Genomic DNA, 27,659 nt, shown 5'->3' with positions numbered 1-27,659 from the left:
CACGTTGTTGTTTCAGGGAAAGAAAGATGTATCTGCAGTCATGAGCAATTAAGGACAACATGTATACCTGCCCAGTTATCTGCAGTTTAAAACAGATGGTATTTCACAGTGTCACTGACTGAAGCTGTTCTGCTTATCCATGTGCAGAGAGGGCTTATTGATGCCATCAAGTCAGAAAGAAACAGCTTCAAGAAACAGCTGGGTGCAGTCTCCACCTTCCACCTTTCCCGTAGAGCAGAAAAGCCTGCTTTTATATTAGACAGCTCAAACAATCAGGAAACCCTACATTGAAGAACTGAGGCGACATCTTCACAAAATGCAGAGTTTTAACATGATTCACCAACCTGGAGAAAGCAGCATTCAAATCCAGATAATTTAAGAGTCCAGAAGGTATTTTGTTACGTACTATAGTGACAGAGTTCATATACATTAAAGGGCAGAATTTTCACAGTACAACCCACCACCAATACTTCAAAGAGACTTGTCAAGTGCTGGACACAAACTACTTTAAAGGATATGATTTCCTTTTCACTAATTCGTCTGTCACAACATTTGTTTGAGAACAGATTTGCTCATTCAGTACCTCTCAACTACATGGAAACTAATTCCAGTTCTCTCAGTTCTAACATCAAGCACCTTTCTTACAATCATTCCCTTCTGAGCTGGTTTCCAGCACTAGTCGCAGTCCAATTTTCTCATAGTTCTTTCTCCAGAAATGATTTTCTCTTCTATATACCAGTAAAATACCCAAGCTTCTGGAATCACAGGGTTAAGTTCAAAAAACTGATAATCATTTCTCTTTGTCCCATTTTATTTTACTTGAAAGAAAAGCATTGCCTTTCTTCTATATGCTTCATTTTTCAGATCAGCACTGAAGCCAGATGAGAACAATAACTTAACTTCTACCTTCTTTAGGAGCCTTATTCTCTATTCCAGCAACAAACTGAGCAGAAACCTTGAGATCACATCTCGAGATGGCACGCACTGTGTATACAACGAGCACGCAACTCATGCTATTACAGAAGGTAAACCACAGTTCCCCGTTGAACTTTGAAACAATACCTTATGCATAATGTATAAAATCTGCAAGTTGCATCAACCTTACTTTCTGGTACACTTTAAAATGATTTAAAATGTCATATGCAATACTTCTGCCATAGGTGGCATATCTATTACTGCTGCATGTGACCCCACATTGGCATCCATTTTGTTGCTATCAACAATCACTTGAGCATTACAGATTTTTTGGCTGACAACATCACCTACCGCTTTGTTGTTACTTTTAAAGTTGCCATGGAGACAAAAGAACAACTGAATAGCAATGTTAAAGCTTAAGAAATATTTATTCTTTAGGAACAAAATTCTACTTGCCAACATGGAGTCTCAGGGTTTGATGGAAGCTGTAATAAAAATTTTGTAAATTTTGAATCAAAGCCTTGCTTAAAATAAAAAGGGACAAGACAAAGAAAGAATTGCATTTCTTCCTACCTACCCCAATTCTACTGTCAATGAACCGATATAGAGGAAATTACCTCCTTGCTGTGGCATGAGGCATCTCACGGGAGAACTTGCCTTCTGCCCAGTATCCTCAAGAGTAGGACAGTCGCTGTACAGAGCTTACCTTACTTTCTTTCCAGATTCCTCTGTGCTGCAAGTAGTCTCAAACTGGGAAGGAATAAGGGAGTCCCATATTTCATCTTCCTCACAAACTCAATTAAATTGCTTTTCCATCAAGAGAGACACAACACAAGCCACGAAAAAAACACAAATCAAGGATCCTCTTTGAATTAATTCCCCTAGTCACACAGTCCTGTTTTTTGTCTAGCACATCCCTTCCTAAACAGAGCACGTCTAGAAGCTCAGACAAACAGCTGAGTCCTGCTGCACTCTGCCCATAATCCCTAAACGCACATAACTGTACAACTGATGTGAACTGTGCATGCCTAGCCATTGGATACTTGGCTCCTTTCAGATTCCTGTCCTAGACATACAATTCCTCCTACTCCCTGCAGCTCCTGAGCAGACTGAGTACGAGGGATCAAAATGAGCATCACCTGAAGCCTCTTTGACCTAAAGTCTTGTTGCTAGTTAGTCTGAAAACTTTTGTAGATCTTATAAGCAGAAGAATATTGCTGGTTTCATACATCATATCAGTGGCAATCAGTAGCCAAACATGCAGCTGTCACTGACAGCTGAATGAATATTTTCCTATACAAGAAGTTTCCCTCCCACCCACCTGACAGCCAGTACTTGGCAATGTGTCCCCTTTCCCGACACCCCAAAGGCAGCAGGAACACAAACCCTGCTCCCTGGGACTGCAGCCCGATCCTTTCCCAACAACAGGAGCAGCACTGGCTCCTCAATCTTCTGCTTCATGAAGTTTGAGGACTGATTTGCCCCTTCCCATGATGTGCAAAGATAGCAGTCAGGAGGAAGTATTTTAGAAAGAGAGTAGGTGGTAGGAGATAAGGAGGAGAAAGACTGGGAAAAAGACATTTCTTTCTCTTTCTTTACCAGATATCCTCACTGCAAGTCACCTGTATACCCTTTCCTGTAATTGTGCTGTCTCTGTCCTCCATGCCTTGCTCCCCACAGCCCTGACACCCACTCCTTGCTCCCCCAGCTTTCAGAGCCTCCTGCAAACCCGCAGCTTTCATCAGCCCTGCCCCTATGCCAGGACATATGCTGCTGACATCAGGAAGAACACTTCAAATTGGGGATTATCATCCTTTATTTGCGTTAGACAAAGTCTGCTTTTGTTAAGATGCCTTGAGTTGACTTTGGAGCTCAGAGAATTTAATGTTAATATATGAAAGAACATGCATGCTCTGACAGCAGAGGCTTGTTTCTCTAGCTTGGGAGTTTACAGCTGAGTGAGAACTTTCTATTGACAAACCAAATTAGAAACACTGATCCTAGTTTTACAAATTCTCTGATCTACAGCAATGATGTTCAATGTGGAAATAAAATTCTGAAATACCATTGCTTTTTAGTTCTTTAAAGCAAATACTTTTCTATTACTTGAGGGAGAATAAGAAAGACAACGGGGAAATAAATTGTTATTACAGTTGTTTAACTTCATCTCAGACACCTGTCTGCAATCCTAACATCTGAAGGATACAATGCAAATGATCACAACTACGAAGAAAAATGAAAACATGAGTGACTTCATCAAAAAGATGGTGAGACTGAACTTTCCACATACTGCTGGCCCACTCTCAGGAGTTCCACTGTACAACCTTGGTTTTGCCTAAGCAGGTCCTGTTCCAGTTAGAGAGAGATTGCACAGCTCAGACAAGTCATCTTGGCAGATACTGGGCAAGAAAGGAACAACCTTCATAACAACTTGTTTAGAGACATCACCAACCCAAAACCAGCATGTGTTATCCATTTCAGGAGAGCACCCAGAGGGGTTTGCAGAGGACCAGGACTTGGGCACCACCTCCCAACACTGCAGCAGCTGCTGGATCCCAAGAAGCCAAAGCCAACATGCTGGCTTAAGGCTCCAGGCAGAAAAATAAGAGTCCAGCACACTGCTCCTGATAAGTTGCCAAGCCCAGCTCCACATTTCTTAGGTTAGCGATGCACGTAGGGGATAAATTCACCAACAAAATGATGTAGTTTCTGATCCTTGTACACCTTAATCCAAGTCTGAATGGAAAGCAAAGAAGTTCACTTGTTATGAAACAAGGTGAAATTCAAAAGTGAGAAAAGAAAAAAAGACTGCTTTCTCAGACGAAATGTGAGTTTTGCTTTCACATCAGTAATGACAACTAAATTTGAAAAAAAAAAAACAACAAAAAAAACCCCAGAAAATTAATGCTCTGAAATAGACAGCTGTCTTTGAGTGGAAGAGTTTGTCTAAGATTTCAGCTCCTATACCTCTTTATTAAATATATTTAAAAAGGCCACCAATAACTGAGCTAACTTGGGTGGTGGGAGAAGGATACTCAGACTACTCAAGTACAGAAAAAGAAAAGCATTTATGGCAACACAAGTGGAGTTCAAAAGTAGAAAGTATCAGAAAGGATCCAAGCAAGTCAAGAAAATGAAGAACAGTGCAGAAAATGGCAAACACACACACAGATAATTGAGAAATTTCCAGCAATAAAAACAGTAAGGACAGACCTCACCTGTATCTTGCTGAGTTAGTACTTTCTCATTGTGCCTTACTCAGTGAAATGAATTTCTCCATGGTGTGAGGGTACACAGACCTGGAAAGCCTTTCCCCTGTGGGGTCTGGCATCAAGGAGCCATACTGCTGCTCAGAGCCATGGGTTTGCGCAGAGCTTGGTACAGCTGTTAGAGCATCCACGCAATGGCCTTGCAACACCACACCTTAAGAAACCCTGCTGCCTTCAAATAAGTCCATTTCTCATCCTTCTATTTCTCATGGTGGTGGTAAGTATTCCAGATGCAATTTATCAGCACTTTTTTTTTCTCAGAGGTCAACATCAAGCAATGGATTAACGTTCCTAGTTTCTTAGGGTATGACAGTATCAAGAGGGTTTTTAAAATTCTTACGAAAGGTCTTAAAATTCTCCCTAGATTTGTATGTGTAATTGGCAGTATTATATAATTTTTAAGTACTGGATGACTCACAATTGCATATACAATACTGACTTTATAATAACTTTTTTATGCTTCTTAATATTTCTTACACTTTCATTGCTCTAAGGGCTTAGGATTTCAATCCCCGATGTTTGGATTTAAAAGTAGGAATTCCTCTCTTTCATGTAGAAGTCTTTCCTTTGTTTAATTTCAAAAAGCAAAGACAGTGCTAAGATCATTTTTGTTAGAGTTGCATAACTACCTCTCAAAGCACTCCTCAAATAGCTGTAACAGAAGGATTTTCCAAATCTTACAACTAGCCCTTCAACTAAAAGCCAAAATAAATCCCTATGCTTAGACTCAGCATGTTAAATGTGGATGAACAATTTCTATGTAGACCAAGTATTAGAAATTTTTTTGTTTGTTTGCACTTTTTTTTTTTTTTTTTTTTTTTTTTAAATGTATTTAGCAAACTCTTCCATTCCCCAAAACCTGATTGCTTCTTTTAACTCAAAGAACTACTTAGACTTTGTAACATGCCTCTGAAATACTAGGGCTATTACTATAGTGATTTTGAAGAAGTCTTCATTTTCAATTTAATTGGATTCTGGGATATGAAAAAAAAACCCAACCAAACAAACCTGCTAGTCTGTCATTTTCGTTTGCTTGTTTGTTTCACTGTTATTAAGTTGTAATAGGATCCTACTCCTTTCATTATCTCATACCATATATCAATGTTCAAACTTGAACAAGAATTCAAAAAGTAAAATGACACTGTTATTAGTATCCCACCAGCAGACAGCTAAAAGAGGAAGCTGACACCCCGTTACAGCTGCTCCAAGCAAGCATTTGGCTTAAAGAACTTTCATGTAATCTAAGAAGTATTCAAAGCACCAAGCATGCACAGAATATACCACTAGAAGTAATTGCAAGGTTATTGTATACAGAAAACCACGAATAACCAAGTGACAGAACACCATGTGTCATGTTTATGAGTCCAGCAACTAGGGCAGGAACAATCACCTAAATCAATCACAGGGAAAGCAGCATTCAAGAGGTATTTATGAGTTTCCTAGATATTCTAAAATGTCTGGAATCTCAGACCAACTTTGAAATTCAAAATTTTATTTGTGTTAGTATGAAATTCAAAATTTTATTTATGTTAGTATGACCACTAATAACAACAACAGAGCACTGTTTCTACTGCTATTTCTAGGACTGATATAGAAAAAAATTAGCATATGTAGGTAGTGTAGTGTACTTGCAGCACAAACGTTTGAAAAGAAAATTCTGTAAGCAAAGAATGGTGCTTAGTTTGTTACTCTGCGGCATAAATGGGTGATGAGATAGAAGAAAGAAATGAATGGTGTTCCTAGAATGAATATTGGGAAAACCAGCAAGACAACCTGACCAATAAAGAAAAAGGAGAATGGTAGGAAAGACAAGCTTAGGACTTCCACAAAAAGATCAGAAAATAATGAAGATGGTGAGGGGAGCCTGTTTTCAGCTGTTTTGAGACCAGTTTCATTTGTGTTTCAGTATTATGTCTAGTATTAAGCTATCAAATGTATTTTTAATGTGATAGTTACCATAATTTTAAAATTTAAAGAGCATGGAGCCATGAAGTGACCTTGTAGTCTTCACAATTGCTGAATTTAAAGTATATCATTTACTATAGATTGCATTCAGTGAAATCTGATCAATTTCTTTTTACAGCTAGAGTTGTACTTAATAAGAAACCACTCATCACTCCTGGAGGCTTTCTTGGCACTCAAGCTACAGAAACAAACAGAAAGCCACCTCCCTTATTTTTTTTTTTTTTTAACTTTACATTTAAATCAGACAAAAATCATATCTTGTGGATTTCTGAGCCTACTTCTATTCTCACAAATGCTCACGTCCACGAGATTTTCACTAGCATCACAGGATTTCCTCCAGTGAAACAAACAAAACAGCAAAAATTTGAATGCACCACTCGGAAGATCATTCCAGATGAAGCCAGTGTTCCACAGCAGACTGTTCTGCAGTACAGGCACCTGATACACCATAGAGAAGCTGATCAGCCTCATGTTTTTAAGCACATCAGAAATGCAGTACATAACTTCAGAGACCAACTCTTCATTCCACTGTAGCGACAATTTCCCAACAAAACCAGAATTAGAAGCTAACAGTTTAATGGTAATGAATTATATTGAATAAACATCTTGTAGAACTCAGTAGCTTAACTTCATGTCCTGTCACACGGTTTAAACTATAAGGACACTGGTAAAAAGAGAGGGATACTGCACTCTTCATCTCCAGATATTTTCTGTATCTTTTACTGTTTGAACAGATACTCTGTCAGTGACATCAAAGTCCCACAGGCATAGAAATTACTTTTTTTTCAGTAAAACCATAAGATTGAATATCTAGCCTTATTCTTCAACCTTTTTAAAAGCTTTGAACACTTTGAATTAGTCTCCCTTTATGTCTGTAGTGTCCTTAGTTTCTTATAGCCCTAAGCATGCTTGAAGTCAAGTCTCTCTTTGCACCTTCAGTGGCATCCCTATTCCACTCTTGACTTTATTTTGTGCTTTTTTTTTTCTTCTTCCCCAGCAGCCCCACTGCTCCCATAATGTTCTCCCTACAGGTTCTGACATCTTTGCCTTTCTTCAGCTTCAGGCAGCACAGTTTAAAAAAAAAAAAAATTCTCTGCAAAGAGATGATTCTCTCAAAATATATATTTAGTCAAGTAGATTTTCTTGTTAGCCCCTGCTATTGATTCACTCCTACCCAAAGATTGATAGCTAAGTTGTAAAGTACATATCCCTAACAAATCTCCTATTAATATAAACACTTTTTCCCCTTTAGTCCTATAGAATTCTGGGACTACCTGAAAGAAAACAGCCTACCACTTGGATTAAAGTAAATGAAGCTTCTTTCTTTTGCAAGAACATGGGAAAGGAGACAACAATAAATATATGAAAACCTTTATCTCTGGACATTTTCTTCCATGATAAATTCATGAATTATTATGAGGTTGTTGTTTGTTTTATTTCTTTTGGACTCACAGCCTTCTTTTTGTAAGTGATTAAATCTTTGTAGTTCCTACATTGTCTTATAGCTAAACTAACATTTGTCCATTAAATGGGACAAATTAATCTTTGCTGTCAGCCCCAATATTTCTATGATTTACTCATACATGCAATACTTTGGCTCTGCATCAGGACATAACTCACGTAGACTGTAGGGCTGCTTTGCTACTAATGTCAGGAGGTTGGCAGTAGCCTTTCAAAGAACTTTTCAGAGCTATTTTTAGACCTATTACTGACATCTTTACCTAAGTTTCAGCTGTGCCACCACGACATGATGATAAACAATAATATATGGTAACTCAAGTCACTAAAGAACAGCTATTGATATCAACAAACTGATAGTCTTTTATACAATACATAAGACATTTGAAAAGGGCCACGACCTTACCACGCATGGTTTAGAACAACTTAATTATAATACCTGCTGAATATTACTGTAGAACTCCATGTAAGCAACCAATCTGATTATGATGACAAGTCTAAACTGGAATTTGGTCAGTAAGAAAAGTAGAGTAGAAAAAAATAGCTTAAAAAGTAAACCTGTACTGTCACTGTACTGACAGAGCCCGTTTTTTTGTTGTTGCTGTTCATTCCTAACGTGAAGATATAGAGGCTCAGGACTTAATGTTAGATCACTACCCATCCAGGTCTTTATTGTGGAAGCCTTATTGTTGTGGAGGCCTTATCATGGATTTCCAGTACCTAAAGGAGGTTTACAAGAGAGCTGGAGAGGGACTCTGCTGGGGAGCGCAGTAACAGGATAAGGGGGTAGTGGCTTTAAACTAAGAGAGGAGAAATTTAGATTAGACGTTAGGAAGAAATTTTTTCACTCAGAGGGTGGCGAGGCCCTAGCACAGGCTGCCCAGGGAAGCTGTGGGTACCCCATCCCTGGAGGCGTTCAAGGCCCAGTTGGATGGGTCTTGATCTGGTGGTTGGCAGCCCTCCTATGCCAGGGAGTCAGAACTAGTTTATCTTTTAAGATCCCTTCCAACTCATTCTATGCTCCTACGATTTCTAAGGTCCAGATCTGTAAATATTACTGATGAGCAACATTTGATATCAGTAGTAGTCTACTTTGAATCTACTAACACGTAATATTGTTTATTGTATTAGCCAAGGTAGCCAAGCCTTGCAGGAATATCTTCTACATACTAGAAATGAGAAAAATTCTCTATCTTCATTACATTTCACATCCCAATCAAAAAAACATATTGGCTCAATGCAAAAATAAGTACATCCCACTGAGCTTTTCCTGAATGCCAGTCCCTTGAATAAGCTACAGCACTTACAGTTACAGTCTCTTCCAATGTCATCGAAGCAAAGAGGCTAAAGTGCCTAAAGTCTAAAATATTCGTAATCCTACTTTAGCAATAATGTGTTACATATGAAGATTTATTGGATTTCTTTTTTATTATTTACAACAATGAATTAATTCCAATGCATTCTAAAATGAGTGATACTATAGAAGTTGTTGGGTTGGTTTTTTTTTGGTGGGGACAAGAGCAGGGCATGTTACTTTGGTATGCTGCTTAGCCTTTTTTCAATTAACATACTCTATAAGCACTATGGAGGACTGTAAGTCCGGCACTATCCAAGTTGATAAGGAATATTGTGGTTTTCTGTAATATCAAAATGTACAATCATATGTTTTCATGGACAAGAACAAGAAATACAGGTAATGAGGAGCAAAATACAATGAAATGAGCTGAGGCATTCTTTTATGTAGAACAAGTGCCTTAACTTTTAACAATACAAGTATTGTTGTAGAATCACAAGGAGGAAGAGTTCAAAAAGAAATCTTATTTCTACATTCCGAAAGCTCTCTTTCTTCAAGTTTCCAATAAAATTTAGAAAACATAATCTGATTTTTTTAGCTATCGCCTTCAGTTTATAATAAAGCACCACAAGGAGAGAAAAAAAAAAAAAAATACTTAGAAAATAATTTAACTAAACATGAAAATTCCAATATACTTTCTCTTTTTGTCTAGTAGCACACAAGCACATCCGTACAAATGTAATGCTAGACAAGAAAGCAATACCAAACAGAGCTCTACATAGATATGAAGACCTGAATTGGATAATTGGCAGTTTTTGAAAATAACAAAAAGTACCTCATAAATGCTGGTGAGATGTATCATATCTTACAGACAACTGCATTTGTCACTGTTACATCAATTACTGCCTCTTCAAGTGAAAGAATCTGCTTTATCAGGGAACATCGGACACTGAATTGGATCTGTGCCCAGAGAGTTCTCTGGGTAGCACTGCCCTTTGAAAAGTGCAAGTCAGAGCTTCATTTCTCATCTGTAATAACTATTAATAAAACCACTTAATAAAGCAATATTTCAATTGTAAAGACTAGAAAATTAAATTGGGTTTCATAGTATAAGCCGAACTTCACTTGCTGGCTTGTATTATTACAGTACGCAACACATTCAGAGTAACTAGGGGGTCAGAGGGTAATTTTTATCATAAGATCACATTTTTCAGTACTCTACAGTCGGTCCATTGGTTTAATTTTCTTCAGAATTAAACAGTTGTTCAAAAACAACTATTATAAATACACCAGATGGCATATATGAAGAAAAATTGGTACATACCACCAAGTTAAGATTACCTGATGATGCCCCTTGTGAAGGATTCTTAGAACTTTTGGGAGGACTTTTCATACTTCTGCTGACAATCAAGATTTGGAAGAATCTCATCAGATTGTCCACTTGATCTTTAATATACTGCCACAACTTCTGTCTTGCACTCATTCTTCACACATAGCACAATGCCACTGGCAATCATTCCTACATACAGAATTTAGAGTACAAATTTTTTCAGTCTTCACAGCAGGGATGTTGGAAAAAAGAGGAACCAAGACAGGTCCAGCTTCCTCATAAGAGCTCCTGGATTCAGTAACTTCCCAATTCAAGAGGAAATTTTTAGCTGATTTTGTCAGGTAATATTATTTGTCCTGCAGCTCAGACTATAATATAGAAACAATATACTGATTCCTGTCCCTTCTTGTTCCTTTCTGGCTGCTCCGAGATCAGCTGCTTTCCTGCTTCCTCTTGCCCACCTGCCAGCACTAAGGCAGAATGTGCCCCCAGAGGCAGCCAGCACCAACAGAAATAAACATCACAACAAAGGATTATAGGGAGCTTTAAATGTAACACATAGAAAAAAACAAACTGTGCCAAGGAAAGCCATTCCAGGACCAGCTTTTTTCTTGGCTAATCTACAGAGTCTCACAAAAGTGAGAATGAAAGATCTGATCAAAATCTCAGGAATTAAGCAGAAGGAATCTGTTCCAAATATACTTCCAAACAATCCGCTGTTTTAGTTGCACAACTTCAAATCTCAGCAAACAAGGTTCTGCAGAATTCAATCCAAACTTATCCCTAACCGTAACCATCTTTAACTAAAAAGAAAGTTGTTGTTCTCATGGATCCTACCTTTTCACCAGTTAAACCAAGTTTTGTAGGAGAGAGGACTGCTTGTCTTTGTGTCCACTGCTGCATTGATTGTAGTGTAAATATCAGGCTTCCTGCTTGTGGAGAAACTACTGCAAAGCGTCTTTCAGTTCTATTTGCACATTTCAAACCTCTGCATGGTTCAGAACAGGGAAGTTTATGTAACGTTCCAGAGAAACTGCAGTACATCATGGCTTATTTTAATTCAGGTATGAATACATGACACAGATGAATTCACAAAACGCTCCTTTCATCTGAAATTTAAGCAGTAACCCTTTTTTCCCTGAAGATTTAAGCTGCTTTAAGTGATGAAATTATTATATTTTCCTGTTTCTTTAAAGCAGTACTGGATAGAAACAGCTTAGGATGAACCCAGAATTTATTCAAAAAAGAGTACACCATCAGATATAAGGGTATTAGAATAAGTCACTCCGAAAGATCTCAATGTTCTCTACAACTACAGAATGCAATGATTTTAAAGTTTGCTGGAAGCACTTCAGCATTACGGCACATAAAAGCAACTTTCCCCAAAGGGGAGAAATTTTCAAGTACTGAACAGAACTAAGTATCTGCTTGTAGAAATCAGTTCATACATCTGGGATATTCACCTATCTAAATACAAACTTATGATGCAAATTTTATGTCCATGCTGCCCACCACCAGTGCCCACACTGAACAACTTCCTTAGTAGTAATGCTGGTTTTATCACACAGAGAGAGCTATTTAAATTATTTGTAGGAGGGAAAGTGATAGTGGAGTATCTCTGTACTTCTGGATAGCACTCACTATCCAGACACCCATCAGATGCTCAGAGTCCTGTTCAGAAAGCTCTTTTTTGATCCCACCACTGCTTCTTGCCCCCATGGCTCTGAGCCCCATGCCGTTTTCACAGGAAGCTGGGTCAGAGCATCTCTGCTACTAGCAAGGGTTAGAAGTATTCCCTTATCTGACAACATTCATCTTGCTCAACCCTTGCCAAAATTCAGATTATTTACAGTACAGGAGTTTCCAAGTACAGGAGTTTTCCACTCTGTATTTGCAGCCTACAGCACCTGCAAATATGCAACTAATTTTTTTGAAATCCATACAATTTAACTGGACTGAGCTAAATACCACGCCAGTCATAAACCCTTAAAAACATTTCCAGAGGACATTTGTTTGTCTTCAGAATGTTAAATGCAGTGACAACCAAAAATGATGGTAAATGGATGATGTATCTTTTTGGTATAGAAAGAAATGAACTATATTCTTCTAAAAACAATGAAAGCTGATGAAATTGAATTTGTCACAGACAAAGGACAGTCAGACACAGAGCAGTGGCTGTTTTATAACATTCAATTCACAGCAAATGAGCATTTTGTCAGTATTTATTTTGACGTCTGAAAAAAAAATACCAATGACATTCCTCCAGACAAGGTTGCCTTATACAAAATAAAAGTGTTTTTTACAAGCTAATCTCCTAACTACAAGCAGGACTTTGAGAAGGAGAGCATTTATCTGCTTTTGACCTTAATAAGACATCCTGAGAAGAACTTTCCGAAAGCACCATGCACATTTTTAACATCGCTGCTAAGCAGTACAGTGAAACCTGTGATGCATTAACACTTCATAAGCTCAACAATTACTCTTTCAAGTACACAAGAATGCGTTCCCTATTTTCAAATGTTATTACTATACAATAGTTTCAACAACCACAAATAACACAGCACCCATCAACAGGATTTAGCAGCATAATGCTTAAAGGAAATTAAAGACATTCAAAAATCAAGCATTAAATTTTTTAGAGTCAACTATCAGCATGCTCACAAGGAAAAAAACAAATTCATTTTAATATTTAAGCAATACATTCTTCCATTGGGCTTACTAACAAGAATTTTCATTTACAGCTTTCCTTCAGAAAATGTCAGGATTACCATCTGAACAGGGGGAAAAAAAGAAAGAAAGTTCAAATGCTGATTTTGGCATTTGTAACTTTGTGATGAAGTTTACCTAAAGATTAGAAAGGTATCTAGAAAAATAGATCACAGGTACTCACAAGCTAGTATTTCCTAATTCAGATGCTCAGCTTCTAAACTACAGAAAACAATTACATCTTTCACTAATGCACTGCTGTTAAAAACAAATCAGCAAAACACTACATGTGTTTCCCCTTCCGTACGGCTGGAGTAAGCACACAGCGTTCTGTTATGTAGCTAGGTGAGAGACAGATTTCAACCTCCGCATGGAATTACTTACCCAGGAGCATGTTTCTCATCTACAGTTAGTTCTGCAGAATAGAAAGCTCTGCACAATAGATCTAGCAAAGGGAATGTTCCTGCAAACTCCTATTTGACTCTGCTCAAGTTCTGAGTAGGGCTCGAATTCGAGTTGCTGAGAAATGCGCTTTGCCCCATAAAGCTACTGGAATATTTTACTTCACTCTCATTGGTGAATGACACCTCTTCAGACTACACCAAAGTGAAGCAGAGGCATCGCCTGCTGGTGCCACCTTGATGTGAGGTAACAAAACCGCAGGAAAAAAAAAAGCAAGTAGTCCTTACAATGAAGTTTAAAAGTGAGGTATTTTTGTACAGCTGTCCTGAAATTGGTTTTAGCTCATTGCCTATCTTTGAGGAAGGCAAAAATTCTCTACAGAACTCCTGCATTACACAGGGTGTTCTGTTCCACACAACTAAGTATATAAATGGTAGGCTACATTTAGGTTCTACAGAAGTGAAAGACTGATACTTCTTTCCACTGTGTCTGATTACATTACCTGAATTTGCCTCATTAGATATAAAATTCTGTGAAAATACTTCCTTTAAAGAAATACCAGCAGCGAGCAGGTTTGAGACTTTTTAAAATCTGGAATGGAATACCTCAAAAATCACCTCCAATGCTAATTTGAACATGAAATATAAATGCTTAGAATGCTACAGCTACCACAGTAAGTACTTACTGTGCACTGACACCCATAACAGACTGGTTCTGCACAGTCACAATCAGCTTCTGCTGTGAAGAGAAGTTTCTTCTCACTGCAAAAGCCAAAGACTTTTGAGTCATCTGAAATCTGAGACCCGAATCATAAATTCCTAATGGAAAGAGGTGCCTCTGTTCCGGATCTCCTCACCCCAGGGTGTGCCAGTACACTCAATATAATTGAGGTTTGTGTAGAACTTCTGACGCTTCAAAACAATTTTACCAAGACCATCCTAGTAAACACGCTTGATAAAAAGAATCTTATCAACACAAACACACATCTCACCAAGAAACCAAAGAGCATTAGGATATTTACTCCAACTGCTCAAATTTATATCACACAATATCTGACAACTCCTCATGGACAAATGGAGAATAATGAAATAAGATCTATGTGGAGCTCTTCTACCACAGTGTTTTACCTTAGATGCAGAGAGAGGGAAGGTTTTCTTGATTTCCTCATTTGGTTTTAGAAAAGTTGAAGGATGGAAGGAGAGGAAGAATAGGATTTTTAAAAGCATGCCACCACTTGGAAGAAATTTCCTCAAACCTAGAAATACTGAAGAAAACCTTTCTAAACAGATTGATTTGGATGCAGTCCATAAAACATTCCAGTGACAAGGGCCTTCTCTAGGGTGGGATTATTGGTCACTCAGAGTAGCACACGTGAAACTTCAGCCTAAACTTCTTAGTATTTTCTATGTTCTCCCACTTCCTATCCTCTCTTCTAAAAAGGACATCACTTTGATAATAACATGCCAACATGACTTGGCAGGAACTACTCAATTTTGTTACACATCCTGGATTATTTGGTAACCTTGTTAAGAGTCCTTTCCTATTTTTTATTTTTATTTTTTAACCAAGGGGAGGGGCATTACTAGCAGTAATGATCACAGAAAAACAGTGGAAAAAATGAATCAATCCTGACATAAAAAAAAGACAAATAAAAATGAAACCCAATTAAAAATAAACCCCCTCTGATTTTTAAGCAAATCTTGTGATCTTGGAAGATGTGACTCATTCGCATTGCGCACTTGGGATTGGCAGCACCAAACCTCTATGAAATTTTATGTGGATTTTATATAGACTCAAATGACTTAGCAAGATGACCAGTATTTCCAAGTATATACTACATTTCTCTCACGCTGACAATAATACTACTACTTGTATTTTCTGTGAGATATGGAGACTTAGAAAAAAAAAAGAAAAAAGAAAAAAAGAAAAAAAGAAGAAAAAAAGAAAAAAAGAAGAAAAAAAGAAAAAAAGAAGAAAAAAAGAAAAAAAGAAGAAAAAAAGAAAAAAAGAAAAACTTACACTTTAAACCACAGAAGTGTTTCATATGTTCCATAAGCACACAGTATATCTGTGCGTTACAGTAAGACAAAATGGCAAGGGCTACATGGCCCCGAACCAGCAGGCATGCTTCCTCCACTCCCTCCACTTGTTCAGTGTTTGTAATGTCTCTCTCTTGACAATGCTTGATAGTTTCTTGTGAACACCATCACAATCCACTAGTACTCTCAGGTTTGACCACGTAGTTGTTTAGGACACTGTAGCTTTGTTTCCACCAGCAGCTAACCACAGCTTGCCCCACACAAGACCAGTCTTTAGCTGCAGATGATGTTCTTGTGACTCACTAACCACAGTTTTAGGATTTTAGTCTGCTTTCCAGCTCACATTAACCAAGCAATTTCCAGAACACAGATGATCAGAGTTTTAACTCCAAGTCTTCTTTTCATTTAAAACAAATGTTAATACCCTTCCACTCCTAGCAAGTCCACTGTTCAAAGACTGTGGAGGTCCCTGGATTATTTTCGTGCCTGAGCCCCTTCAATAGTATGCAATCAGTGTTGGTCCAGCCGCAGCTCCCCTATATTCCCAGCATGACAGCCTCATGGCTGAGGGCATGCAAAGTGCTAGCGTGAGCCCAGCAGAGAGGACGAGGTGATGAGGAAGGCCAGAGAACACCAACCTTCCAAGTAGCAGCTTAGAGCAGTCAGGCAGCTGTTGCATTATAGATAGTGCTAAAGGGCTAAAGAATCAACAACAGCTAGAAAAGATACTGAAAGAAAAAGAGAGTAACAGGAGAATTCAGAGGAGATAAGTTAGGGGGAAAAAAGGACATAAAAAACCACAGCATATTATGTGAGAGAAGAATGGGATGAAAGGCAGGGTAAAATGTTGTTATAGGTTAGTGAAAGGCAGAGGGGCAGAGCTGAAAGTACAGCAAAACCATTAGGGACCAATGAAATATAAAAGGCAAAGAACAAAGATAAATGAAATACAATAAAAATGAACACATTTTTTTCTCCATCTAGCTACCAGGTGATGACCTTCCAGAAGATAACGTGGTACAACATTCACAGCAACCTGGTACCTGCTACCACAAACCTCCTTAAGGTAAAGGGGTTGGCAAGAGCACGCACACTGAGGCTGCTGAAAAGCAAGCAGACAAGCAGCTCTTGAGGAGCTGAGGGTGAGTGCACTCAGGCCTTGCTCACAAGCAGCTCCCAGAACCCAAGGATGAGGAGATGACAAACAGTTCATCTGTTCAACTCCTTCAGTATCATCTTTTTACTGAAGTTAATATTTCCACACATATCTGATGCTTTCCTAGCATCTCTTTCATGTCACTGCTGAAGAAATGGGAGTTTTAACATTTGCAATACATTCTCTACTATAGCTCACTAATAAGTTTTAATTAAAAAAAAAAAAAGTGTCTTAGAATCCATCAATACCTACACAGAACTGGTATTAGACTCCCATTATTCCTACCTCTCAACTTTCAGATTGCTTTGGTGCAGAGAAGTCTCCCTAGCAGGCAACAGCATAACAGGCTTCTATTCTGACTGATACTTAGGGACTCCAAGAATTGTCCTGTCAGGATGCAACTGAAGGAAAATGAACAGTATATGCAAGCATCCTTTATTTTCAGCTCAAGCACTGAGCTACACAGCCTTCCAGATGTTCAAAATTTAGTGCTTACGACTTCCACAGAAATTAACATCAAACTGTGATAACAGCATCCTACTGTCCAACCCATAAGAGGCTTCTCTGTGTGACCATGTTTGGATCCTTTAGGCTTAGTTCTTTCCTTTTGTGCATGAACAACTCTTCGGGCTTGTTATACTCGTTCTCTAGGCTGTATCTTCAGTACATCTACTACCTGCATACAGAAGCATTGCAGCAGATTTTCACAAAAGAGAAAAACAGCCTATAGTTACTATATGTAGTATCAACTGAAGACAAAATTCAGTACAGTTTTGACTATACTGCTATGTACTACTCATCATGATTCTTAATCCTCACCTTTGTCTATCAAACATTTTTCATATATTGTACAGAAGTGTTACTATCTCAACTAAAATGAACATAATTAATATCTCAGGGAATGCATGATGAATAGATAGATGGAATACTGCAACGCACACTAATGAAGTACATGCACTCTCCAGAGAAGCTGACTTAAACCAGAGGCTAGTATAAGAAAAAAAAGACCTATTTTCAGTGAAAAATTCCACAAATATTCTGCCTCTAATAATAAAGGATTCACAACAATACTCCAAATTCTGCTACGCCTAAGAAGTGCCAAATCACCCATGATTTGTTTTGAAAACTCAATACAGGACTGAAAGTGAAGGTAGTGTCAGTAGGCAACACTGCAGCCTTGTCCCACAAGCTGGGCTTTCTGCTGGCTGCACTTGAGCAGTGTTTTAATCCAATGCATTTTATGCAATGCCTAAGAGTCATCTTGGTTTAAATGAGAAAAACAGAAGTCAGAAAAGTGATTTAATAGCGTTATCCTACCATACAGACACACAGGAACAGGCAGGAGACACTGTCAAGCACAGATGAGAATCTGACCTGAGGTGAAAGTTCATTATTATAAGGTTCAGAAGAGAGCAGATGTTTTGGGATCACCCCAACAAGTAATTACTTCACTGCAGTCACAAAAATGAAAGTGACAGATTTACTTTCTGCTTTGGATCTTTTGTTATCAAACACTGGACAACAGAAACTTCCCCATGTAAAACATCAGATCCTTAACCACTCCTTCTCGCAGAGATCACTGGTTCTGATAGATGCATCACCTTCTTGTTCTCCAAGTTTGTTTGCATTAGATTTGTGCAACCTCCAGAAAAAGTTTAGAACACAAGAAATTATATTTGAAAACAAAGTTTTTAATCATGTGTTTATCTACTCCAGCTTTTGCTTCCAAAATTCAGATATACACTCATCTTAATGCTAATGGTAAAGAGTTCATAAACAATGTGAATAAAGGAGAATCACAGAGCTTAACTAGCTGCAAGCTAACCTAAAAAGTTCTATAAAACATCCCTTGATGATTGTTATGTATTACATTAATGCTGAGGTGCTAAGTGACATTAAGCTCTGCAGTACTGAGTGCTGCATGCACAAGCTAAGAAAAAAATCCTGACCTAAGAGATTACAATGTAAGCAGAACCAAAAAGGATACAGAAGACAAGTACATCTCGATTCTTATGCATTGAATTAAAGCATCTGTGACTTTGTCCAAAAATGCCTGTGATATTTTCTGCTATACAATAGCAAATCATCTCTACTAGGCACATTCTTTTCCGTTGCTTTAAAAAATAAAATAAAATAAAAAAGACCTATTCAGACATCTTTATTAGGGCTGGAAAATAGTTATCCCATCACAACAGATAAATGTCAGTGACATTGCTCCTGAAACAGCGTTTTTATAAAGTGATGATAACATTAAAGGAAAAAAAAAAAAGACAACAAATCAGAACAACAAATGGAACAAAAGGTGTAACAGTGCTATGCCATTGACAAAGCGCTTTGTCATTGAGGAACAAGTGCCCTCTTGATTGTGGTGCAATTCAGGCTGGGAAATGGCACTTGGAAAAGAAAAATAAAAAAAGCATGAATGCTTTCAAAGAAGAAAAGAGAGCAGTGGACATGGGTTTGGGCTACTACAAGAACTTTCAACAATGCTACAGGGGAAGCTCACAGTGGTATGTGATGATACCACTAAGAAACCTTATCTTGCTACTGGAAGTATTTGACTGCTATTGTGAATGCATTGGAAAGGAACTCTGTAAGTACTTTGAAAGACATTGCCTTTTTGACACCAGAAAACAGAAAATACTGCAGAGGTTCTGGGAGAGGAGCATGCTGCTAAAAACAAATACATAAATAAAATAAATAAGAGTCAATCAGTATGCTTCTCTCTATTGTTAAGGGAAAACAAACTTCAGTAAACCAATCACCAAAGGTGTCAGAGAAGGTTGTACTCAAAAATGTCAGATTGATGATAAAAAATGAGGACATTTGTACTGACACAAAAAAAGAAGTTTAGGAGAGTTGCTTTGAGCATTTACATTGAAAATACATTCAAATCCTGTGAATGACTGTAAGAGGCTTCGGAATTAAAAAAAAAAAAAAAGAAAAGAAAAAAGAGAGAAACATGCATACTGTTTGCAAGGACTAATATGCTAAAAAGTTCAACATAGTCAGGAAGTATAAAGGCAGTTCTAGTGAGAGAATCAAACCAAAAGAATGAATAACACATCTGGGTATATTATAATAAGGACTGATAGTTTAAACCCTATTAATCCTACTTAAATGACTATTTCCAGCTGATACACAGATTTGTTTCATAAAATTTTTTTTAAAATCATATTGATTAAAGTTCATATTTTTGGCCAGAAAAATTTATTATTTTTTTAAAATGTGATAGTCAGAGTAAACAATAACACAGAGCCTCGCTTAAATTTGTGCTAGCCATGGCCCATGGTCACCTTCTGATGTTGAGTGCTGTGGCATGAGAATAACAACATCCTGACGCAAGAAGAATAAGAAAAGAAATGGAACTGTGCAAAGAACTACCATACCTGATTCACAGGCACACTCATTAGGGAACTCATTGGCAAACTTATGAGACATCAGTGTCAGCTTCTGCTCAACTTCCTTTTTTCTCCAAATGGACATCTTCATTTAATGGCAGGGCACAACAGGAAATTCCCGCGGATGAAAACACCTCCGACAAAATACAGTGTGAAAAGGCTGAACAGTCTCATCATAATTTGGGCTTTCTGGCATGGTTTAACTGTGACACAGCGCAACTCACTCAGCACTTGTGTTACACTGTAACTGTAAAACAGATGCAGAGAAACACCTCCTGCTTCCAGCAGCTGAGTTGCTTCACTGGCACAAGCTGAGAAATACAATTTCCAACTCTCCTCTTTAAATGTGAAGGGAAATGTCTGTTCTGTGACTGCGCATTGGATCTGGTCTTCTCTCACACAGCCTCTTCAAATTAGAAAGGCACGTTCCCCAAAGCCCCTTCCCTTCAGCCCTTTCTCTTTATTTGCTACTTTCTCAATTTTCCTTCTCTTGGTCTTTGCATTAATCATTTTCTCTGGGCAGGTACAGTACTGGCCTCTTTGTTCATTCTTCTTGTACACAGAATCCTTTTACTCGTTCACAATGTTGTGGGTTTTTTTTTTTTTTTTTTGTGTGTGTGTGTGTGTGTGTGTGTGTGTGTGTGTGTGTGTGTGTGTTTGCACTATGTCTCACACTAGAACCCCAAAGTATTTCTGCAGAGCAATAACACCCACTGCAAGGCTAGCTGGAGTGAATGCACACTACTGCATCAGCACAGCCACTCTGCAGATGACAGAATGGGGGAAAGCTGCAAGGAAGAGTCATCAGGACAGCAGAATCCATACTAGGGTATTTTGGAAGTGGAAAATGTGCCTGATAAGCAGATCCACAGCTATGCACTGCAGGGGAGATTCTTTCTGCACTAAGGGAAGCTAAATGCCTGGACATTAGGACAGGGTCTGTCGTAAAGAATTCCCTCTGAAACAGGCAGGCGCATGCTACTTTACAAGGAGACCAGTCTCCCCCTGAGCATGGTGACAAATAATAGCTCCTTTTTATTTCAGCTTTAGGTGAGAAGGCCAATTAAGCTGCATAACTGAAACAAGACAGAGTTAATTTCTCTTGGCAGCCAATCTTCTCTTTCTACAGAGCCATCAAATTACGAACGGGCTTTGCAGAGATGGCACCTGTACCAATGCATCGGAACAAGAAGCAGATTTGTACCTGTTAAAATCCATCCCAAAAGGTTTGCACGTTCACAGATGCGCACCGTTGTTTGGAAGTTTGCAAGACTCCATAAGTATTTATATCTACTATGAATACAAGCATATGCTCCTAAAGCTGTGTATGAATAAGTGTAGGATGTACAGAAGGTTGGCTAAAAATTTCCAGGCTGCATTTCCAGGATGGGAGCAGAAAAAAACCTGCCTCCCTTCTACTTCCAGGAACAGCACCACAGCCCTGGGCTCACACAGATAGACCTCTGTCCCCATACTTTTGATGGAAAAACCCATTCCACGCTCCGTAGCATTCAAAGCCAACACTTCTAAAACATCACATGGTTTTTGAGTAAGGTATGATGCTAACAGCCAAAACTGCGGGGGCATCTTAGAGTGATTACTTCATACTGAAATACTATCTCTGAATCACATCATGTTTTTTGCCTAGAAGGTTATTCTCAGTATATAGATGACAACCTCTCCTTCCAGTCTTGATAAAGCACTAATCTCACAGTGTTAACCTCTAAGCTTCTTATTGATACCTTAGCTACCTCTTACCACAGGCATTTAGCTATGATATTTCTACCAGTGAGTCAGAGACATACCAGTTTTATCCCTTTGGGACAACCTGCTCACATCGGATCCTCTTCCTTTACCAGAAGTATTCACTCATCTAATCTAAGCTCTGCAGCTTAAAGTACTGGCAGCAGTAAGTAAGGTCATTCCAGACACCTGTTATAAATTTAAGCAACCTAATTAGCCATCAGAGTTTGCCCCACCAGAATGGCATACGCTTTCAGTGATTTTCTTAACAGAAATTTGTATGTACTTCACCAGATTAGCACTGCAGTCCGCCACCTCATTGGCACATACCCAATACATTGCAATGCATGACAGGACAGATTTATGCCCATAAAAACATAATTAAGCTTTTAATTGTTATATGGAAAGCACATAAGTATCACTTTTCTTCTTTAAATACTAGACATGCACATTCATGTTTTTTCCCCATCTGAATCTCATTCAGTTATTTCAGTACTGTTGCTACCTAAATACAAATATCAGAAGAGCAAAACTGACTAATATTTTCCTATTTTACTTATCTGTTAAATGCAATACTGGGCAGAAGATGGAGCTAGCACCTACATTTTCACTTGTCATTAAATTTGCCCTACAATTTGCCCTAGGAGTTAAGAGCAGTTCAGCATACAAATTTGGGTGTGAAAACTCACAAGCTTCTCCTCTCCCCGAACAATCTGATTCATGTAGTGACTTCCTGTAGCTCAGCCCTGCTCTTCTGGGCTCTGCTCTGCTTTACTGCAAGTTCAGGTCACTATTCAGGTGGTTCTGTACTTACACAGGATACTCCCCCTGGGCACAAGCATTCAGAAATAGGGCTGCACAGAGCAGCCTGCAAGGCTACGTCACACTACTTCTTTTCAGAGGTATGAATAATGCTGGACTGTATTTTTTATTTTTTTTAATTTTTTTTAAATCTCATTTTCACTTCCTCTTGCAAAAAAAAAAAAAAAGCGTCTGTTTTGTCTGGGAACGGATTAACTGAGGCTGCTGACTGCACTACAATCTAAGTACCTAATCTTAGAGAAGGGCAGCAGGAGAAAGGAGCTCTCCCACTCCCAATCTACATGCACTTATTTTAGAATAAAATATTCACTGTTCTTGCATTTTCCCCTTGTTTTTTACTCTGGTGAGCATGTCATATCTTCTTTCACCTTAACAGTTTCAAAAGAAAATTTAACTTGCACCCAAAAGTAAAGCAGACATTTAAGGGAAGATGAGCAAAAATGGTTGACCTTGGGATAACTCACTAAGATTTCCTCTTCTCAGGATTCTTCCAAAAATTCAGTGCTAGAGAGAAATTCATTAACAAAAACTGACTTTGGTTTCTTATTGTAAAAAATATGATCTCTAGAGAAAGTCTAAAGAAGGACACCCAGGTAAATTAGCGTTTCAGCTGATAAGTCATCATTAAAAGTAGATATATTTGTTTCAAAGAAAATAACTACTTCAGAAAGAAGGACAGGAATTTCAAATATTTTTTAACTTCTTCAAAAATAGAGGGAAGATGATAGACTAATATCAATCTTGTCACAAAGCATATTCACTCTCCAGGGGGTTGACCAGTACAGGGAAGTGATTCTCAAATACATCACAAAAAACAGAAGGGTCCCTCCTGAAAATAGTCCTTACAGAATATCTTTGTACTTTTCAGGAATAAATTGGACCTGCAGCCAAGAAACCATTTCCTGTCAATGTAAATAAACATCAAATAATAATAACAGAACTGCAAAATATTCGTATTTCCACAATAAGACATCAGCTAAACAGTAACTCATTATTTTATTTTTAAACTTTGAACAGTCACACATGTCTGCCCCTTCCTGATAGTTCACACCCATTTGTATCAGTCAGCATTACTGGCTCCTGACAAGAGGAAAACTGACTAACGAGACAAGTGTTGCTTCTGTACCAGAGCCAGATTTAGATCTGGGTGGAAATTTGAGATGCAAAGAAATGCCAGAGCAGCTTTGTCTCAATCCTTCATGTAACCTTTTATTTTAAGGGGGAAAACTGACCAATTATACTCTTAAATGAAGATTGGCATCAAAATAACTTGCAGCCTCATATCTCTATTTTGAGGACAGATTATATCAGTAAAATCCAATGTATAAATAAAGGAATAAAAGAACATTCATATCTGAAAATACTTCCTGTGACTCCAAACAGAAAGACTGAAGAGCAGTATAACTAGCCCTGGTCATTCCAACCACTTCTTGAGATCTCAGTATGCAAAAAAACAACAACAACAACAAAAACCCAAAAGCATGCTTAATCTTCACCAGTTTTGCAATATGTCACAATAAAGTTTATAATATACATACATCTGCTGTTGATGCCAAAAAATGTACTAAAAAAGTAAACTAATATAAACCATTATTAGAGAACTTAGCTCCTCTTTGCCCTTATTCAAAACCACCATGGCAGCTCTCCAATGACTTCCACAGTTCTGCATGTACAGAGTTTCTTGTTTAAGTTCCATGTCACAGTCACTATATGTAGCACAGTCCATAGGAGATGAGCAATTTTGGCTGGTAATAGATAGAACACCTAGGCATACAATTCAATAGTATGGAACCATCAAGATATCTCACAATGGAAGGGAAAATTCCCATCCATGCTAACTGATTCTGTAAACATCCCTGCAGGCAATAACAAACCTTTCAAGAGTCTACTTCTGATACAGATGCGTGAGGAAAAAAAATACTGTTCTTATGACTAAATGAGCACCAAGTGAAATACTGTGATTTACAAATTTGAAAATAAAATTTTAGAAGTCCAAGAATGATCCAGTTAAGAGTTTTTTTTGTTTTTTTTTGTTTTTTTTTTTTTTTCCTCAAGATCTTTGTTGTTCCATGTATTTTCTGAAAATACCCTGCAAATATAATATAGGAACTCCACTTTTATATTCAAATTATAGAAATAAAACATGCAAAAAATCAAGGTTTGGAAAAGCAAATAGGAAACAACTTTCTAGGTTTCAGTTTCAGATACTGAAACAGGAGGATAAATGAACAAAAAACCCAACACAAGTAAAGGGATAGATCTTTCATTCATCTTGTATGTCCCACTTCTGTGTCACCCAGCAAAAACGTAATTCTTCAGGAAAAAAAGCTATATCAATTTTCAGTATAATAAATTGTCAGTTTCTTTCCTCTTCCCTACCATACTTGTATGAACTTTATTACTTCACTATTAAACTTCTTTCATAAATGATTTCCTCCCCGATATGCATTCAGATAAAGCAGTATCATAAGACAGACTGCAATAAGATGGCAGCTGTACCTCAAAATCTTCATAACTGGTTTTAACACTTTCTATGCAGAGAAAACCATTCCTCCTCCCAACCAAAATGTCTGAAAAACAGATAAGTACTCTAACAATCTCTGTTGCTGAAATTTTGAAGAAATCAGAGGATGAATTACTATATATTGTTACTAACAGAATAAGGAGATGACAAAATTGTGAACAGAGGAGGAACTAGAACAAGCAAGCTGATGGATTGCACTAGCTTGAGATGAGCTCAACTTCAAGAAAAACATCTCTGACTTACTCTCACTTAATGCAGTGTCACTTTATTGTACTCCAAACTAGTCATGATCCCATGCAGCTGGGAGCCGTAGACACACAGGGTGCTATAACACAGATCACACATACATCACTAGCATGTAATGTGGAACAGGATGTGCCCAAATAACTGCTATCATATTTAATGAAGTCATTGCAAAGTTTTTTGGCCAATTTGCAGCAACAAAATTGCTCCGAGGTGTTTTTACTGTGTCAATTTTTTGTTTAATAGCCATACGACCTAAAAAAAAAAAAAAAAAAAAAAAAAAAAAAATCAAGCACAGAATAAACAGTCAGAACTCCAGCAGAACTTAATGAAATGTAGTTCAAGGAAAATGTCCTTCCTGGGGTATCTTACCAAGATACCTAGGAGAGGTTTAAGCAACCACAGTATCATAAGAGAAGCAACAGAAAAAAAAAAAAAAACACCTGTACAATAATGCCAAATTATTTCTATTCATCTGAACAGTTTACTGAAAGACAAACTGGAGACATTGTATAATTGTTAGTGAATAATGTTAAATGTTCATAAGCAAAGCATTGGATTCATTAAGGACAGCAGAAATGCACACCAACTTTGTAATCCTTGGATGCAGAATGTTGGGGGGGGGGGGATGACAACCAAAACTGTTTATAATGTTGGGTATTTGCTATAATCACATCTGCCACTTCGGTTCTGTTTAACGTCATTAACACTTAAGTGAAAAAATAACAAATAAATTCTGCTAAATATTAGTTCAGGGTATAACAGGTTTGCCCATCAACAGAAGATATTAGCTTAAAATTTAGACACAGTCAGCTGCTCAGACATCTTCAAGAAATAAACCAGTTAAAGGTTGATCAGATTCTTTCAAACATCTCTGTTGCAATAGCATGCGAGAGATCAAGTGTTTTCTGATAATTATTAAAACAGAGTCTTAATATTGCTTGTAATAGATGGCACTTTCATGAAGAAGCCATTATGGCTTTTTCCCCCCATTAACGCCTTCCATAAAGGTTTTGTTTATTCATTTTGCTTGATTAGTTTTGTTGCTTTGGGGTTGTTTTTTTGTTTGTGTGAATTTTGTTTTGTATTGCTTTCTTTATTATTATTATTATTTCTATTCCATGCCTGTACAAGAGAGAACATGCCTAAGCATGCTTAGCCACCTCACTGAAGAGGATACTAGCACTCAATTCCCAAGAGCAGACATATTCGCATAATTTATATTCAAAACACAAACCTCATCAAAACCTTATTAAATTTCTGTAATTATCTATTAGGTAGTTTCTGTTGTTGTTGTTTAGTTGTTCCCCCCCAACCCTCCCCTCCCCCCACCCAATATTTTGGCTTTAACACTTTGTGCTTTATTCTCCCTTGTCACAAAGAGCATTCCTTCAGGGAACATCCTCAAATTGGGTAAATCCTGCTCTTTTCTCAGTTATATGCTTGAGAATTAGAGTTACTTTTGCTTAATAAAGGAGTAGCCAAATGAAAGTTCTGCTCATCTAACATCAATTCTTTTGAGAAGTGTAAAATTTAAGAAAATTCTCATATTATAGTCATAGGCAAAGTCCATAATTATGCTGAAAGTATGAGGTCTATTTTATTTTTCCTTATCATGAATTTTAAACAAAATTGTTTGGGAAATCACGTTATCATTTGGCGTTTCTTGATTTTATGCAGACTGCTTTGATTGTTAACACTTATGAGAGAGCTACAACCTTATCAGCAATAAAATGCCCACTGACCAACTTTCTATTAAAAATTATGTAAGGAATTAACATTATGTATGGAAGTGAAGTTTGGTGTGCCACGTGGGAACTGAAAATTTAAATGTATCTTACTGTCAGCTACAAGATATACAGCATGCTCATTTTTATCTCTGAAGTTACAGAAACTGTGATAATTTTAAAATCAATTAACGACCTGTCACAAAGATCAGTCCCTCAGATGATTCTGCAGCCCTACTTTCCCAGAGTGGAACAGGTTCCTTGCTAGATGAAGTTATCTGCAGATCTGCATAAACATATTCTGCCACAGAAGCCACACCATGAATGACTCGGTGAGAAGTAGCCTGGCTTTTAGATCAATCTGAGCCCACTCCCTCCTCCCGTCCTCCTCTTCAAAATGCAGCTTCATCAAGAATTTCTGTTCAGTAAGAGTCATTAGGCTTATTATAGTTCCAGATGACTTTGAGATCATTCAAAAAATATATATAACTTAACACAGATGAAGTATATTTCAGTCTTGTCCAAATTACAGAAATACATTTTCATTGTTCCTACTCCTATGCAAATTCAAAATATATATTAAAGATCTGGAGAACAAACTAAATATTAGTCTGCTGCCTTTTTTTTTTTTTTTTTTTTTTTTTTTTTTAAAAAAAAAATAAATT

General features: G+C 37.6%; 1 protein-coding gene across 9 annotated transcripts in view; it reads right to left on the bottom strand.

Moving 5' to 3' along the window:
* ZNF385B (zinc finger protein 385B) overlaps positions 1 to 27,659 on the bottom strand; it is a 136,999-nt gene that overhangs the window by 69,736 nt on the left and 39,604 nt on the right. The window contains exon 1 of one of the 9 annotated variants that reach the window (XM_042822558.1): positions 14,025 to 14,097. The exons of the other annotated variants lie outside the window; for them this stretch is intronic. The gene's annotated coding sequence lies outside the window, so the exon portion shown is untranslated. Of the gene's footprint in view, positions 1 to 14,024; positions 14,098 to 27,659 lie in introns of those variants that run through there. 9 annotated transcript variants of the gene reach the window in all.

The sequence above is a fragment of the Centrocercus urophasianus genome, unplaced genomic scaffold, assembly GCF_019232065.1.
Source record: "Centrocercus urophasianus isolate 14NV4802_14NV808 unplaced genomic scaffold, USGS_Curo_1.0 seq_20, whole genome shotgun sequence".
Taxonomy (NCBI): domain Eukaryota; kingdom Metazoa; phylum Chordata; class Aves; order Galliformes; family Phasianidae; genus Centrocercus; species Centrocercus urophasianus.
The sequence above is the reverse complement of the archived record's forward strand: the minus strand, read 5'-3'. Positions and strand labels throughout refer to the sequence as shown.